At 49.7% G+C, this 17,538-nt stretch overlaps 1 protein-coding gene across 1 annotated transcript in view; it reads right to left on the bottom strand.

Moving 5' to 3' along the window:
- ZBTB7C (zinc finger and BTB domain containing 7C) overlaps positions 1–14,895 on the bottom strand; it is a 290,645-nt gene extending 275,750 nt beyond the window's left edge. Inside the window, exon 1 of the mRNA XM_082667995.1 lies at positions 14,772–14,895. The gene's annotated coding sequence lies outside the window, so the exon portion shown is untranslated. The remainder of the gene's footprint in view (positions 1–14,771) is intronic.
- Positions 14,896–17,538: the final 2,643 nt, after the last annotated feature.

The raw sequence follows: 17,538 nt of genomic DNA on the forward strand, positions 1-17,538 counted from the left end.
TTGCATGGATTTTTTCATTTAATTCTCACTTAACCCTCACAATGTTTTTCTGGAAAAGGTATTTTACAGGTGAGGAAGTTAAGGCCCAGAGTAGTCAGGTAACTTACTCAAGAGCAGACAGCAAGAAGGAAGACGGTTTGACTCCCGAGCCACAGTCTGTACCCCCTCCCTCAAAGAGGGCCTTGGGCCTGAGACCACTTCTGAAGTCCTCTGCGGTCCCACAAATGTGCCACTCTTGATGTTGTCGCTACAAAGATAACGTCCACTGGGCATCCTGTATTCTTTTTTTTTTTTTTTTTGCGGTACGCAGGCCTCTCACTGCTGTGGCCTCTCCCGCTGCGGAGCACAGGCTCCAGATGCGCAGGCTCAGTGGCCATGGCTCACGGGCCCAGCCGCTCCGCGGCATGTGGGATCTTCCCGGACCGGGGCACGAACCCGTGTCCCCTGCATCGGCAGGCGGACTCTCAACCACTGCGCCACCAGGGAAGCCCCATCCTGTATTCTTTAAATACAGGATGCCCCGCCATCCACAATACAGCTTGCTCATGTCAATCAATCCGCTCCTACTACATTCTGTGCCAAGATCCAGCTGTCAATGAGTCATGGTGTTTACCTCTAGAGAGGAGGAAGATTTTAAAAGCCTGCTGGACATTTATTTACAACCATGGTAAGGGCTAAGAGAGGGCCTGACCCAGGCCAGAGGGTCAGGAAAGGGACAGCCTAGCTGCTCTCTGATGGGTGTGCAGGGGTTAAAGCCATGAAGGTGAGGGAGGCCAGTGCCCAGAGAGAGCAGGTGTGTATCTCCTGAGGTGGAAAAGAGCGCTGCTTGTCCTAGAAACCAAGGGAAGAGGGAGAGGGAGGAAGCAGATGACGTGGGCGGGACCTGTGGGCCCTGGTAAGAATTTCTACCTTTATCGGAGAAGCAGCAAGAAACCCTTAGCGGGTCTAAATAGGGAGAGGTGGGGTCAGATGAGCATACTCACCAGAGCAGCTACTGTGTGCTATGTGAAGACCAGGGTGGGGACGGGGTTGGCAAGAGAAAATGCAGAAGGATCTGTTGGGCTGCTGGGCGGGTCCAGCAGAGGGTGACAGGGGGCATGGAGGGACTGGCAAACTCCAGAGACACTGAACGTGCAGGTCGTAGGGACGCAGGTAGGGCTGAAGCAGGAGGCCTGGAGAACCATGGTGCTCTTTATAAGAGGGGGGGACCCAGAGTGTGGGGTCCAGGTCAGGAGGTCCGTGTGGGTGCCCTGCCCTTGAGGGTGCTATGCACGACAACAACGGACCGAACGACTGACTGATCTACCAACTGATTCATGGATAAATGATGCCCAAACCTCTTTCCTGGGATGGCGCTCAGTGTGAGGCCGCCACCGACTTAGGACTCACCCTGGTCAGAAACACAGCCAAACCACAGAAAAGACACCTGCAGGCGGCCAAGCCCTGGGGAAAGAGCCCATACGATGAAAATGTAAGTTATTATTACTATTACCTTATCAGATCTGACGAGAGCGCAGTCAAAGGTGGGCCCGCCCCGCAGCGTGTAGTGTGATACAAATGGACTCTCAGGTGGCAGTTGGCTGTTGCGTGGATTCTTATTCACGCAGGAGCTAAATCATGGTGCTAATGTGAACCATGTGTGAAATACCCCTTTTACATGCACTAGCAATGAAAGGTCTTCGCAGACCTATAGCCAAATGAATGTACTTCTGAATAATGGGAATCTGCACGTGGGCATTATTTTATGACCATGCACAAGCCAGCGTCATCAAACCTTTGATGTCACGTTATAGAAAGCACTCCAGCCACCCAGGGAGGTGAGGAGACACCAGCACGGAGCCCCTCATGGAGAAAGGGACACGGAACTGCTATCCAGGGCCTGAGGATTTTAAAACTGTACTTAACACCATTAGGTTGCTCCGAGAACCACAACACGTGAGGATAGGAATGGACCTCAGGCCCTCAGCTCACCTGTGCGATGCATGAGGGAAGGGACTTGTACAGAATTGCCCGGTTCATCAGTTGCAGATCTGGGACAGGAATCCACACCCTCTCACTGGTTCAGGCCATGGTGCTTCTTCCGCTGCACTCAGGACGCCAGGAAACCTTTATAGAGATTCCCAGTCTCTCAGGCCCTGGCGGGAGTCTTCATTGAAACCCCCAGAGGAAATGAGAGTAAAGACTATTTCTACCAGCCCAAGTTGGCAGACAAAGGACACTGCATCCTGGCAGATGTTTTGGTGACTATGGGATGCTAGGGAACTGGGGGAAAGTTGCTTGGAAGACAGGGAAATGGCATAGGAATCTGGGAACAAAGCCTTATTGGCTTATCTGTTTATAAATAATGTATATTCTGCCTACTTCTAGAAAAGATTTGGGGTGGTTTGCAATTTAAAACACATACATGCAATAAAATAGCTCAGACTGACATCAGATTGCAGAACTGTTTTTAATAGCAAAAAAAGTTGGAAATGACCCAGGTGTCCCTCTATAGGGGGCTGGTTTAAAAAAACTGCCCATGTATCCAGTGGAATACTACACAGCTATTTTTAAAAATGAGGAATTTGCTCTGCGTACTAATATGAAGAGATTTCACGGACATATATTTAAGGAAATAAAAAAGCAAGGTGCAGAATATACAGTAGGCTATCTTTTGTATGGCAAAGTGGTTAAGAATATATATTCAAATTTCTCCATTTTAGCATAAAGAAAACACTGAAAGAATAAACCTAGAAGTTATATAAATGGTGGCCTATAGGGGGCAACGGGGGGAGAGTGAAATCTCAGTATATACCTTTGTATGTCATTTTGATTTTTGAACTGTATAAAGTGCTTCACCTACTCAAAAATTCTAATTCAATTAAACACAGAGGAAAGGGGAAATGGGAAATAATTCTAGATGCAAGAGCCCAAAATTTCTCCCTTCTGCCCCCTCCAAAGATGGATGCTAAAAGTGCCGTGCCTGGAATCCCACGGTCACATGGACCCAGAAGTGGAGGGCGCGTCACAAGTGGAGGCCGGGCGTGGAGTGAAAATGGGCAGCCTGCTGGGGTTGGCTGCAGGGGCCTGCCCTTCCTGACTCATCACCGGAGGCAGCAAGAAGCGAAGGGCTGGGACCTGCCCCAGGCCAACATCACTCAAGGCCTACCCACCTCTGGAGGGCTATGCCCCAGGTCTGCTCCCTGACTCAATCCCGACTCACGGCTACCACGGCTCCTGACATCAAGTGGTTCCGGAAGCAACCAAACTGCATTAAGTACCATGTTCACATTCTTAGGCTCTGCCTGCCAAGCCCACCCCACTCCGGGCCTTCCCCTCTGTATCCCCAGCATGGCCCTGGTTCCCCCAGCTCTGGGGGGCAGTGCCCTGGGCCCTCGCGTTCCTCAGCCACAGTACTTGTTGGAGAAGAATTCTGGAGAGGTGAGAGGGCAGCACCCTCAGCTAAGGACGGTGACTTCGGCCGTGTAAGCGAGCTCTTCCCCTCCCAGGCTCCTCTCTGATTCCCTCCCGGAGTAGGAGGTGGCAGCCAACCATCACATCCATTAAAATGTACTGCTACCACCCTGACATCCACTGAGGAGGTGGAATTAACTCTAGCCTATTAATAAAGTATATCCATATAATAGAAAACCATGTTATAAAAAACTAGAGTGATGCGTACGAGGAGTTTTTAAAAGATTATATTAAGTAAAAACACGAGCTGCAGAACATAATACAATACATAGCTTGATCCCATTTTTGTGTAATATTGATCTATTTTTCCAGATCCATGGTAACAGTATAAATACAGATAGTGATATGAATGTAACAGTTCCCTGAATTCTTGACAGTGATGATCTCTGGGGTGGGGGTGGGGGTGTCTCACAATTGCCTTCACTTTCTCCAACACGCGTATATTATTTTGTTTTCTTATACAAAGCAATTATTATTTTTGTAATCTGAACATAGATCTCTCTCATGCATTGCATACGTTGCTGGTCTGGTGGGTCTAGTTGGAGATTCAGTGGAAGAACTCCCCTCCCGACCCTGCACCATCCAGCAGATGGGAAACTGAAGCCCAGAGAGGTCAAGTGACTTTCTTGGCATCACACAGTGAGTTAACAGCAAAGCTGGGCGGAGAGCTCCTATCTCCTGACTCAGCCCTGCACTCTTTCCACTACACCTTGTAGCCTGAAAATAAAATCAGTGTGTATTTGTGGAGGGTTCTTTATGTGGTTGGTAGGGGAAAATAGGGGGAATATTGGCAAAAAACAAAACAAACAAAAAAAAAAACTTGGCACTCCAGGAGTCATTACCTGGCTGCCAGGTCAATACCACCTCCATTGACTCATGAAATATTCCAGACAAGTATTCATTTAAAGATGAAACATTAACTGTAAATCAACACCTGGAGTGAGTGCTAAGTTACAAAGTGAATTAGAATAATTGGGTAAATCGATGGCCGGTCTCAGCCCCAATGGCCACCTGACTGTTACCCACCAGAGCTGGGAGAAGGTCTACCCTCTGACTCAGAAAAACAACAGAAGGTCAGGGTCAGGTGAGGCTCCTTTAAGGAGTATCTCTCTAACATAAAAATAATTGCCACTGCCTCCCCAAAAGCACCTGAAATGGCAGGATGCACATTAATCAATGAACAAATGTCATTAAATCTTGTGTTGTACTGGGCTCGGAAGGCCTGGCTGACAGGCATAAAGACGGTGGCCTCTTCCATATGGTCACTGCTTTACAACTCGGAAAGGCTTTCACTCATCCCGCTGGAGCCTCTTGATGTCACGTGGCCAGCAGTTCTCAACCTTTGTTTTGTGTCTGAGGAAGCAGTTCCATGACTTGCTCAGGGTCCCACAGGGCAGTTTCCAAGGCAGAGCTGGACACCAGATCTGCCAGACTTGGTCCCGTATGCTTCTCTCACACCCCGCCCTGCTGGGGGCACCAGCGTCCAGAAAAGTAGACGAGCGGCCTCTGGGAAAGTGGAATGGCCAAAAAACACAGTACAAAGCAGTCTAGAGTCGGGGCTACGTCTCTCCCCACTGGACCACCAGTGGACACCTTTTGCCACTCTGAGATTTTTGTCTTTTGAGGACAGTTTGCATGTGTGGGTTTGCATATGAAATACACACGAACACATTTTTTAAATGCTTGACTAACTCTTTATACTTCTTGAAGTGTTTCTGCATACACTGCCCATTAAACTCTCTTTCTGTAGGTAAACGATGTCAGCAGGACAGGTAATCTAATTATTTCCAGTTAACAGATAAGGAAACCAAGGCTCGGGGCAACTTGTCCCATGTCTTATTACTTCTCAGTGGCAGAGGGGGAAGCCAAGGGCTCTCTCTGGATCATTTCATTTCATGCTCCCAATTCATTCATCTCATTTCATCCTGGGAGAGAGGCGTGGTTGCCCCATCTTACACCTGTGGACACAGAGGCCCAGGGAGACTAGGCCACCTGCCCCAAGTGGCAGAGCCAGAACCCAGCACCCTGGGCCCACAGCTGGGTGTGAGGTGTGCAATTGCAGGGAAGGTCCACAGTGGGGCAGGCGTTGAGTAGGTCCTTCCCCAAATACCAATACTAACAATAGCTTTCTGAGCTTTCAAATGTGCCAGGAGTGGGCTGAGCTCTGTCCACACAGGACTCTTGTGGCCCAGTTGTCTCTGAATCCTTGAATGGCACAGAGCTGAGCCCCCTTGTTGACCTGAAGCACCCACCACAACCCTGTCCTTTTCTAGGACCTTTTCTTCCATTTCTGCTGTGCAAATTAAAGGACAGTGTGGGCTCTTACCTAACAAGTGCCTTTTTAAAAAATATATTTATTTATTTATTTTTGGCTGCGTTGGGTCTTCGTTGCTGCACACGGACTTTCTCTAGTTGTGGTGAGCGGGAGCTACTCTCCATTGCAGTGCACGGGCTTCTCATTGCAGTGGCTTCTCTTGTTGCGGATCACAGGCTCTAGGCGCGCACGCTTCAGTAGTTGTGGTCTGCGGGCTGCAGAGCGCAGGCTCAATAGTTTTAGCGCACGGGCTTAGCTGCTCCGTGGCATGTGGGATCTTCCCGGACCAGGGCTCGAACCCGTGTCCCCTGCATTGGCAGGCAGATTCTTAACCACTGAGCCACCAGGGAAGCCCCACTAACAAATGCCTTTGATGGCCATTCATGCCAAATAACGCCATGCACACCCCCTGGGAGGAGTGAGAGCCCCCCATCCAGCTCTCCACACCCAAGAAACTGAACTGGCTCCCAAGGCTGCCTCAAATCCCTTCACCTTTACTGGAGCAACTGCGGCCCACCTTTTGCAAGATTTCCACTCAGGCCATCTTCTCTCTCTGCCCTAGCAATGATTTGCTGATGATAATAAACATTTCCACATGAAGGCTTGGGTGTCTCTGAGTCATAATTTATTGCTTTGTTTCTGTGGTTGATACTTTTTTTTTCTTTTTGCTTAGAAGACAGGGCAGGAGTGAATGAGCCTGGACGGGATGAGTAATCCCAGCTTCTCTAAACTCTGGTGGGAAGACGGAAACAAGGGGTGGAGCCGGAGAGGAGAGGATGGGAGTGGCTGGCAGGGCCGGGCAGGGGGAGCACGACCCCAGTTCCGGACAGGGAAGACTTGGGTCCCCAAGTCAGATAATACTGTAATCCAAACAGGGTTTATGTGCTCAGCTGCAGCCTGTGGGCGTGTGGAAGCGGGAGACAGGGAAGTATTCTAGCTGAGTGATCCATAACCAACAAAGGGATGGTCTGTCCAAATCTTCCCCAGGCTTCAAGGCCCAGGTCAAGTGCCACCTCCTCCAGGTGGCCTTCAAGGATCACTCCAGCCAAGAGCAATTCCCTTTTCCTCTGAATCTGAACCTTTCGTTTATCACTAGGGTTAGATGGCTTTGCCCCGTCACTGTTTATTTGTACTGCTTCTCCAGTTCCGTCGTGAGCTCCCAAAGGGCAGAGAACTTGTTTTTACCTCCTCTGTACCTTTTAAGTTTGTGACACCCAGGATAGTCTATCCCTTGGGTGATGTTAGACCACACCTATACACAGAGCCAGGAGTCTCCAAGCAAACATTTGTGGACCGAGTTTCAGAAAATGGCACTAAATAATAATCACACGATTTAACCTTTGGTCTTGGGCTTTATACTGCACGAGACCCTTTCATAATCTTGGAAGGTGAGTGGCAGGTGATATGAAGGTCATTTTACACGTAGGAAAACTGAGACTTAGAAAGTTTGAGTGATTGACCGATGACAAGTTAGTAAATAGAAACAGCTCTGGAACCCAGGTTTCTGACCTTCCTGATTATCCTTAGGGGAGCTGAAAGTTTCTGTCTCCTCTGAAGCACATGACAAATTATTTGGGGGAACATGGCACTGCTATGCACCACCACTCCCCCCCTCCGCGAGATGCACAGTACATGTTAACATCCATTCACAGTATAGCCGACGTTCTGAAGAAACCTGTTTGGCTTAGTTCAATGCAACCTTCTCCAAACTTACCTCACCTGGAACCCTTTTGCATGGGACACCTACAGTATCCTGAACTGGGGAAATGTTCTACTGTCTCACTGCTACTTTCCTAAAGGGTAAATCATGTTCCCAGGAGAAGCTGTATATTATGGACGAAGAAAGGCTTAAGCTAGATGAAGAAAGCTCTAATTGTGAAATTTCAGGGCTCAGCCAACCAGTAAGGACATTTATTATTATTTTACTTTTTATTATTGAACATTTCAAATACACACAAAACAGAAGAGCATAATAAGTCCCCACATACCCATCACCAATTACCAAACCAGCTTCAACAATATTCAGCAATCTGTTCTTGCTTCATCTTTTTTTATCTAAAATATTTTAGAGAAAATCCCAGACATCATCTGTAAATACTTCAGTATGTAACACTGCTACAGTATTACACACCCTAAAAAAATTAACAGTAATTCCTGGGTATAACAGGGGCAAGACGGGAATAAAGACGCAGACCTACTAGAGAATGGACTTGAGGATATGGGAAGGGGGAAGGGTAAGCTGGGACAAAGTGAGAGAATGGCATGGACATATATACACTACCAAACGTAAAACAGATAGCTAGTGGGAAGCAGCCGCATAGCACAGGGAGATCAGCTCGGTGCTTTGTGACCACCTAGGGGGTGGGATAGGGAGGGTGGGAGGGAGACGCAAGAGGGAAGAGATATGGGGACATATGTATATGTATAACTGATTCACTTTGTTATACAGCAGAAACTAACACACCATTGTAAAGCAACTATACTCCAGTAAAGATGTTAAAAAGATTTTTTAAATATAAAAATAAAAAAAAATAATAGTAATAATTCCCAGGTATCTAACGCACAGCCTGTCCCTAACCTCCTTGATTCTCTCAAATAGAGTCAAAGTAGACTTGAGTCATGAGTCAAACTGGACCCACAGAGGCCATTCGGTTGGCATATCTCTTAAGACTCTAAATCTGTAACAAGTCCCTCACATCTCGCCATTATTTCCCCTGGACCTCCTGTTGGGAAGACAGGGCATTTGTCCTGAGGAGCCCTCTCGTTTTGGATCTGGTGGCGGCCTCTCTGTGCTGGGCTTTCCCATGTTCCTCCAGCTTCTGCACAAGGTGGTCGTTAGATTTACAGGCAGGAGCAGTTTTTTTTTGTTTTGTTTTGTTTGTTTGTTTGTTTGTTTTGCGGTACGCGGGCCTCTCACTGTTGTGGCCTCTCCCGTTGCGGAGCACAGGCTCCGGACGCACAGGCTCAGCGGCCATGGCTCACGAGCCCAGCCGCTCCGCGGCATGTGGGATCTTCCCAGACCGGGTCACGAACCCATGTCCCCTGCATCGGCAGGCGGACTCTCAACCACTGCACCACCAGGGAAGCCCTAGGCAGGAGCAGTTTTATGTTCAGCTTTATGGTGGGAAAGTGTCCTGGGTGGTGCTGTGTCCTTCCCGTCACATCACATCTGGTGGTCCACTTTTAGCAAAGCTAACATTGATCCATGGCTTTGGATGCTGGGGGCATATATCTTTTTGAGCAACTAGGTCTTCCCAGTATCTCCAAAGTCGTATCACATTCTCGAATTTGGTTCTAGATACATCTCTAGCCTGGGATTTCATGGAGGACCCTCTACTACCGTCAGCTCCAAAATTCTATCAGCCTATCCTTTCCTAGGCTATCTCTGGGTGACCTTTTACCTTTTTTTTTTTTTTTTTTTAATAAAGAAAAGACACTTTTAAATGACCAGACAAGCCAGGGACCCTGTCTTCCCTTCTGGCCAGGTGCTACCAGCAACTCCATGGGCTTAGCGGGAGTCCCAAGGTCTCCACAGCCCATGGATTCCTCCACCCATCTCTTAGAAGATGAGTCAGAATCTCAAGGAGAACAAGAACACATAGCTGAACATGATAAATATGCATCCAAAATTTTTAAAAACCAAATTACACAAATCATGCTTATTCTGAGAGGTTCGTTTTGCCAGGGGTCCCTAGTGCTCCAATCAGCATAATTAAATAGCAGGGTGTCTCTAGAATTGATTGTGGTTTTCACATTTTTTATCATCCAAGGACCATTTCAGCGAGATGATTTTAAGCTAATAAGAACCCCCAAATTAGAAACTAATTAAGGAGATGGAAAATACAAACGTATTTGTTTTTAGTCAGGCACTATTTTTATCAGAGGAATCATGAAAAATTAAAATTGTCAAGTACCAACATGAAGGTTGTCAGTCAAGGGCAATGTGGCTTTCCGCCTCTCCCTGCTGCAAAATTTTAAGGTGATATATCAGAAGCTGTTCCCTGTGGGCCCCCAGGAAGCAATAAAGAGACTAATTTTGAAGAGCAGAATTACACACTGCTAGACTTGACGAGGAAAAGGGGGTTGCCATAATACTCTCAACTCTTTGGTGATTAAAATTCATAGCACCTCTTGCTTTTTGAATGCATGTGTGCCTGGCAACAGCATTAAATCATTGCAGGGCACTTTCTCATGCTCATTTAACAGATGAGAACGTTAAGGCCCGGGGAAGTTGAGAGATGTGTACAGGGTCACAAAGCAAACTTAGAAAGAATCTAGACTATATCGCTACCTAAATATGCTTGATTTTATGACACTCCCTCCTCATCGTCCCCCACATGCGCCATAGATTACCTTTTAAAATAGATGCTAAGTCACAATGACACTGCTTTGGAGGACTCTTAGGATTCGTGACAGCCTTGAGAGCTCAGGGCCCAGGAGAGGAACAGGAAGCAGAAGCCAGCTGCCCCCGGGGGGAGGAACAACACAGGGACCCACAGACGGTTGCGGTGAGCATCCAAGGACTACTGACGCAACCTCACACAATTAGATGTTGACTCAACCTTGAAAATGTCATTTCAGTCCCCAGGGCTGGAGAATTCCCATTCGTCTATAGACTTTGCACTGATTCCAGCATGGCTGACACCCGGTTACTCTTTGCATCACCGACCTGTACCTCCTTACCCTGCTCCCTCCACCCCAGCCCTAAGGACAGGGGATCTACCTGCAGACACTCTATTCAAACCTCCTTTCCCATCCCAGAATTCTCACCAAATCCAAGCCAGGCAGGTGAAGAGAACCCTTCCTTAGCTCCAGGCCTCTCTCCCCTCAGGCCCAGAAAAGATGGATTGGGAACATTCTTGATAACCTTGATAATCTAGGGCAGATTCCAAACTCAGGGGGATGAGTTAGAGACCCCACACAACAGGCTGAAGAAAACTAAGGATGTCAGGGAAACCTGCCACTGACACACAGGAGACAAAGGATTATTAGTTGAGAGGTGCTCGCCCGGCAGGGAGGAACCCCCAGGGGAGCACTGAGCGGGGCCCACGGATGGGAGGACAGTGCGTGATGATGGCCCAACCTGCCACGTGATGCCAAGTGGAAGGGCACGTTTAGAATCAACCCAGCTCCCAACCAAGAAACCACGCCAGGTAGGGAATTAAGAGTCTTAATAACATTTTATAATTGTATGCAGGTCTTTCACATACACTATCTCATTTGAGTCTCAGAAAAACGCCAAAGGCAGAAATTATTTAACCCATTCCTCAGGTGGGGCTGGGCTTAGGGGAACTGGATTTTGTGGAGTGCCAACCTTATGCCAGTGACATGTGTCAGGACACATACGTAGCAATTACTATTTTCTGCTGCTGTTGGGAGCCCGTGACTGGGGCAGATGTCATTCACAGAGTAATAAAAAGTACCCTCTCCCAAGCCCAGAAGGAGCAGCCATGTCTATGACAGCAGGCTCCCTGGCCCTCACAGGGAGTAATCTGTACTTTTATGGCTGGTAAAGAAAGGAGGCAGGTAAGGTAGGGATGGGCCTTTGTTTCAAAGGCTGAGGCTGGGAGACAGGAGAGAAAGGGGATGAAGGACAAGCAGCTTTTCGAGTAGGGTGCCTGGGTCGGGTCCCAAGACACTTGGGATGGCTTAGGTGATGGGTCCTCGGGTGGCCGGCACCCCCTCGGCCCACTGAAACACAGTGCCACGGTGGTGTCCATCCTCTAGAGATGAAAGCCCGGGGGCCCCCGCCTTCTCTACGGCAGAGCCGACACAGGGGCACAAGCTGCCTGCAGGACCTGTCTCCTCCAGGTGACCACACGGCTCTGGATAAGGAGGGCCACAGGCAGCCCCCCTGGGCCAAGGTCCAGGCTCACCCCCTGCCCATCTGTCCTGCCCCACAAAGCCCCACAGTCCTCATGCAACAGAAGGGTAGAAACAGAACTACAGAAATTCCTGCTAGGACACTTTTGCCACACTTAGCCCATAGGGAACTCAACCCGGTTTTCATTTAATTTAGGAAAATAAAAAGCATTATTTCTTGACGTGGAATGTCACAGAGTAATGATTATTTCATTTAGTCCTCAAAGTTACCCAGCAAAACAGACATTCTTAGTGCCACTTTCAATGCAGCTTCTGAAGCTCAGACAGCTTTGGGAACTGCCTGGGGTCAGCCCGGGACCAGTTAGTGGTGGCATCTGAGGCCAGCTGGGAAGACCTGCAGCCAGGGCTGGTTCTAGAGAACATACGTTACCATCCAGAACAAGCGATTCAAGACATCTCTGATTCTTCAAGCCAGTTTCCCCAGGAATTCATTTCAGATGTGTCATGAGAAGAGGACAGAATAGTAAGTCCTGTTGTCTAGCTCAGGATACACCTGGCCTCTGGGTGCCCCTGGGCAAAGATGCTCTAAATTCTAGACCTAAGCTGTCCAATAGAATAGCCACTAGCCACAGGTGCTGCTGAGCACTTGCAATGTGGCTGGTCCAAACGGAGATAAACTGTAAGTATCAAACGCACTCTGGACCTCGAAGACTTTGTACGAAAAGAAGAATATAAACTATCTCATTAATAATCTTTATATTCACTCCAAGTTGCAATGATAATACTTTGGACATGTTGAGTTAAATGAAACATTATTACAATTAATTTCACTTGCTTCAAACTGAAAATCCCACGAGACTGGCTCATGCTCAGTCTCTCTGGGCAGCCCTGCTCCAGGTCCCAAGTCTTGCCTCGGTTTCTGTACCCGACTCATCCTGCCCCACACTCCCTAGAGCAGCGCTGGAAGCCCAGGAGGCAAGACTCTCCAAGCATTCCGAGAATGTCCTCTCTTCTCAACACGTCTGTAAATTCCTGGACCCACCCCTCCCTCCCTCCATCCTACACAGTGCCCAGAAAGCTTCCCCAGGCCCAGCAACTGCCGCAGCACTCACAGGCAATCAGCATTTCTGAGTGTTCGGATCCACCTTAAACTACATTTTCCACGGCCAGAGGAATGCCGAGAACCAGGTTTTCAAAGCCCAGGCCTCAAACCCTGGTCACAATCAGAAGCCCTGGGAATTGGGATGCGTTTCTCCCAGCCTTCTTTGCTCCCTCCCCTCTCAGACCATAAGCTCCTCCAAGAGCAGAACAATGGAAGAAAACTAAATGATTGATCACTTACTATGGTGCCAGCTGCTGTGCTAAATGTTTTTCATGTTTCATTTTATTTAATTCTCCCAACCAGCCTGTGAGTGAGAAAGTCTTGTCCCCATTTTGAAGACAGGAGCCTGAGGCTCCCAGAATCCCAGATCTGTCTCCACTCCCATGTTTTTTCCTCTGCCCCATGTTCCCTCCCCTGGGAGCAGACATACCTCATACATCTTTGTATGTCTGGCACGTTTGCACGTAGTACAAAATAGGTACTCGGTAAATATTGGGAAACTAGGTTAAGAAACTTCTAGATTCAACCCTTTGTTCTTTCTTGACTTAATCAGAAAGTATTTTGCCCCTTACCTTCCTTAGGCTAAGTCCTCACCCACCCACCTGTAGGGCTGGGCCTCTTCTACCTCCTCCTGCCCCCACATCACCTCCCATCACGAGGGCCCACAGGGTCAGTCCTGCCCAGGTCCCCAGTCAAGCCTAAAATGCACAGACTGCCTGCTCCACTGAGAGGTGGGGGTCTGAGAATAGCCCAGAGCTGGTACACTAGGGTCTAGGGTGCCCGGGGACACAGCTAGCCCCAGGAGACTGTGAAGATACCAGCTCCCTCCAGGCCTAGCCAGACTCCTAACTATCCTCACCAGGGTCCCCAAAGCTCGATTCCCCTGCCATTTGTTCATATAGACAGGAGCCAAGTCCTGGGCCCACCTGGTACCTGTGGCTGAGACATTTCCTAGAGCTGGGCTCAGCTTTCTGGATTCCTTCTTCATCTTATTCTCTCTTCCTGACTTAGAACAAGGCCACCCAGAAGTCCTAATGCTCTGCCCCTCCCCACTCCTTGGCTTGGCTTTGTGGACCCTGACACTGGCCTGCACTGGAATGGAATTTGCCACACCCTCTTGGGCCTCCTGCCCCAGGTCATTGGCCCTCTCCTCCTGCCCTGGTCAGTTTCCCAAGGCCCCAAGCTATTTTTGCTCCCGCCCCAGCCTGCCGTTTTCCCCATGGCGGAAATCGCCAGAGTGGTACCCAGGATGACACGCACAGTGACGACCAGATGGCCAATGGAACAGGCCCTCCACTACGTCAGAGCTCATCTTCGGGGTCTCCAGTCCCACTGGACCCTGGTCCTTCCAGCCTCAGGGTCCTGCCCTCCAGGCTCTGGGGACCTTCTCAATGCTTTCTGCCTTGGCTGACCTCCTCAGATTACCTGCTAGACCCAGGGTGTCTGCCAGCCCCCACCTGTGCTCTCCAGACCGCCACCCATGACCTCCCCAAGTCAGCCTTGGTCATCTGTTACTTGCCCTGGCATCCTTGGAGGGACGAAGGCAGCCACAAAGTCCCTATTTCCTTTTTTACAAGAAATACCAACCCCTCACCTCACCCGTCATTCAAGAGATCTGACCCAACCCAGAAGCCTTCTCAGACAATAAGGCCTCCAGGTCTATCCCTTAGGTACCACTGATCCATGAAAGAGCTCCTGCACCCCTCGCTGCCTGTGTTTCCCCACTGGCATCCATGCCCTGCTTCCCAAGGGAGCTGATGGGAAATAATGACTTCTTGATTTGTTACTCTAAGGCCTTCAAACAAGAGGGGCTACATCCATATGGCATCAGGCCTTCCTATAAGGTATAGTAAGTGAACCCACCTGATGCTAAACCTGCTGGTGCCTAGCTCCAGCAAGAGCTTGGGGCAGGAACTAATAACTATAAAGCATCCATCTATTATCTTACCAGGCCTTACTCTGCTTTGTCTGCATGACTATCCTCCCAAGAGTTGACATTTTACGTCTACTGCAGGCTGATAGATTCTCCTACCTGCCACACATCATTCAGAAAGGACTGATGAACCTCAGGTTCATTACCTGTCATCACACCGTGGACATGTCACTTGGGGCCGAAGTATCAATTCTTCGTGAGTCTCCCCGGTGATACAGTCTCCCGACTTGGAGGCTCCAAGTCCCACGAGCTGCAGGCTGCGCTCACTCCTCAGGCCCTGGTGGCCTTCATGCCATCCCTTACTGCTCTCCTGGCTGGCCTACTCCTCATGGGTAGTGAGGCCTTCTGAGTTCCCAGCTGCTTCAGAGGAGACCTGTAGGAAGAACAAAGGTCCCTGTGACCTACCAGGGCCAGAGACACATGTCCAAGTTTTAGCCGTTCTAGAACTTTCCAGCCATCTTTTTCCTCTCTCTCTATTATTAGATCTTGTAACTCCAGGTGACTATACAGAGTCTACCTCAGCTAGGGACTTCACTGCCAATGTGCCACCCACCAACCCTACCCCCCAAGCCTCAGCATGCGTGTGCCAAACACACACATCCCCTCATTCTTATCTCCTTACCTTGGCATATGTCGTTTCATCTGCCTGAAAGACCCACCTTCAGTCACTCATCCTACCCACCATTCAGAGTTTAGCTCATACCCACCAACAGAACCTCATTGCCCCAGGAAAGAGGAAGGACCTGGGTGTCCTCCCTCCACAAATGAGACCCACAAGGAACAAGGCCATGTCTACCAGGGACATGCCTCCACTCTTACAGCCCAGGCCCTGGGACAAGGCTTCCGGTGTGCTGTGGTTTGGGGGCTCCAGGAAGGCCACCCACCTGTGGCCTCCTTTCACAGCCCTTCGCTCAGAGTGAGAGACAAGGGTACAGATGCAAACCTCGCTGGGTGAGGGACACAGACACTGCTCTGCTGAGTGACCACATTTCAGAGCCAAGACCACAGCTCACACTCGGGGGTGGCAGGGGGCAGGTAGGAAGGGGCCCCAACGAGAAGAAGCCGCGCCTCAGCACGCAGATCTCCTGGGTTCTGGAGACCGGGGCCACACTGGCCGTAGCCCTGCATCTCTGACCAGGCATGGCCTCCAGCTCCCGGGGCCACTGCCCAGACAGCTGTGACCCTGAGCACCACCCCAACCTCGGGGTCCTCTGGGCCTCAGTGGGCCCACGGCTGAGAAGGGGCTGTGGCAGGTGGAGAGTGTCCACCAGGGCATCCAGCGCTGCAGGAAAGGGGGAGCACCATGGACAGGGATGAGGGTAGCAAAGGGAGGCAGGGACCTGGAGTCCCATGGATTTTGTAAGCCTAACAATGACAATGTCTTACACACATACCCTGATTTATACCCTTCAAGCTGCTTTGGCATCCACTGAACCCATGTGGTTTCACAGTAGTGACATAAAGGGGTATTTTTTTTTAAGGTTGTTTTAGAGATGAGGAAACAAAAGCACAGAAAGGTTGAGAATCTCACTCAAGATCCCACAGGAAGGTAGTGAAAGAGTCAAGACTGGCATTTCTGACTCCCAGTTATCATTCTTTTCAGCAAGCCCCTTGGCCCTGGGTTAATTTCCTACCACGTCAGGGGAATGGTGGGTCGGTAGGAGCGGGGAGGATGACGGGAACAGAGGCATGCTTGGCCTGCTGTGGGGGGATGGGGAGAAGAGAGAACAGGAGGAGGATGGAGCCTGTGGTTTCTCCCCTGCTGGGAGGGTCTAGGCGAAGAAGACACAGAGAAGAGAGTGATAAACAGGGAAGGCAGGAATGTGGAGGCCCCTAGCTGACAGGAGCAGCTCAGGCAAAGAGGGTGCTGCTGTGATAAACAGCCACAGCTTGGGAGTGGGGAGGGGGGCAGGGTGCCTACACTGAGCCTCCAGGGCAACCTGGCTTTACAGCTCTGGCCTCCGAGGCATTGCTGGGCAAGGCAGCCCTGGGGATTAGAAGCCCCTCTGAAAGAACAAAGCAGTTATTGGTATTACCTTCTAAAAGCATATACACACATCAGTGCTCTTTTGTATATGGGATATATTCCTGAATAATGAAAATGAAAAAACGCCACCGCGAAGTTCCAGCCCTACGAAGAAAGATCTCAGCTGCTCCTGGACAATGGGATTCTCTGCTTGATTCCAAACGCTGCTCTACTTCTGCTCTCCAGGAAGAAGTCACAACCTAGAAAACTCCTACCCGGCAGGAAGGCAGGCCGAGATCCTTCTAGAATAGGCAGCACAGGCCAAAGGCCAGGAAACCCAGGATAGGTGGCAATGTATGGAGTTCAGCGGAAAAAGGACGCAAACACCAAAGGCAGCCAGGAGCTCGGTGCAGGCCACATGCCCAACGGACCACACCTCAAAACATCAGGCTACGGGAAGAATGGAAAGTCATCCCCTGGTGTTATTATCATCGCTCTGTGTCCCAGGCACCCCGGGGAAGGGGAGGGGGTCCTTGTTCTACCTAGTAAGACATGAGCCCTACTACACATGCACCAGATGCCGTGGGGAAAGGAGGAGAAACTGCACCCTTCAGAAGCCGGTTACCAGCCTGTCCCATGGGCTGCAGGATCACCTGGCAGCTGTAGCTCCGGAAGCAAACAGCTAGAGCACGTCAGTTTTTGCTGGGGGTGGGAAAGTGGGGATAGGAGTCCTTCTGAGCCCTCCTGCAAGGTGGGGTTGAAACATATTCACAGCAGATGGTGCTGTCGCCCTCACTCGGGATTCTCATTCCTAATTATCTGTGCTGTCAGCAAAACAATTAACCCTCCAAGAAAAACTGCGCCATCCACTCTCAACCATATGAAAAGACAATTTTTCCCAAGGACGGGACACTTAGGGCAGCAGCAGAGGGAAAGTAGGGCAGCCT

This window comes from Grampus griseus (assembly GCF_964374135.1).
Source record: "Grampus griseus genome assembly, chromosome: 12".
NCBI lineage: Eukaryota > Metazoa > Chordata > Mammalia > Artiodactyla > Delphinidae > Grampus > Grampus griseus.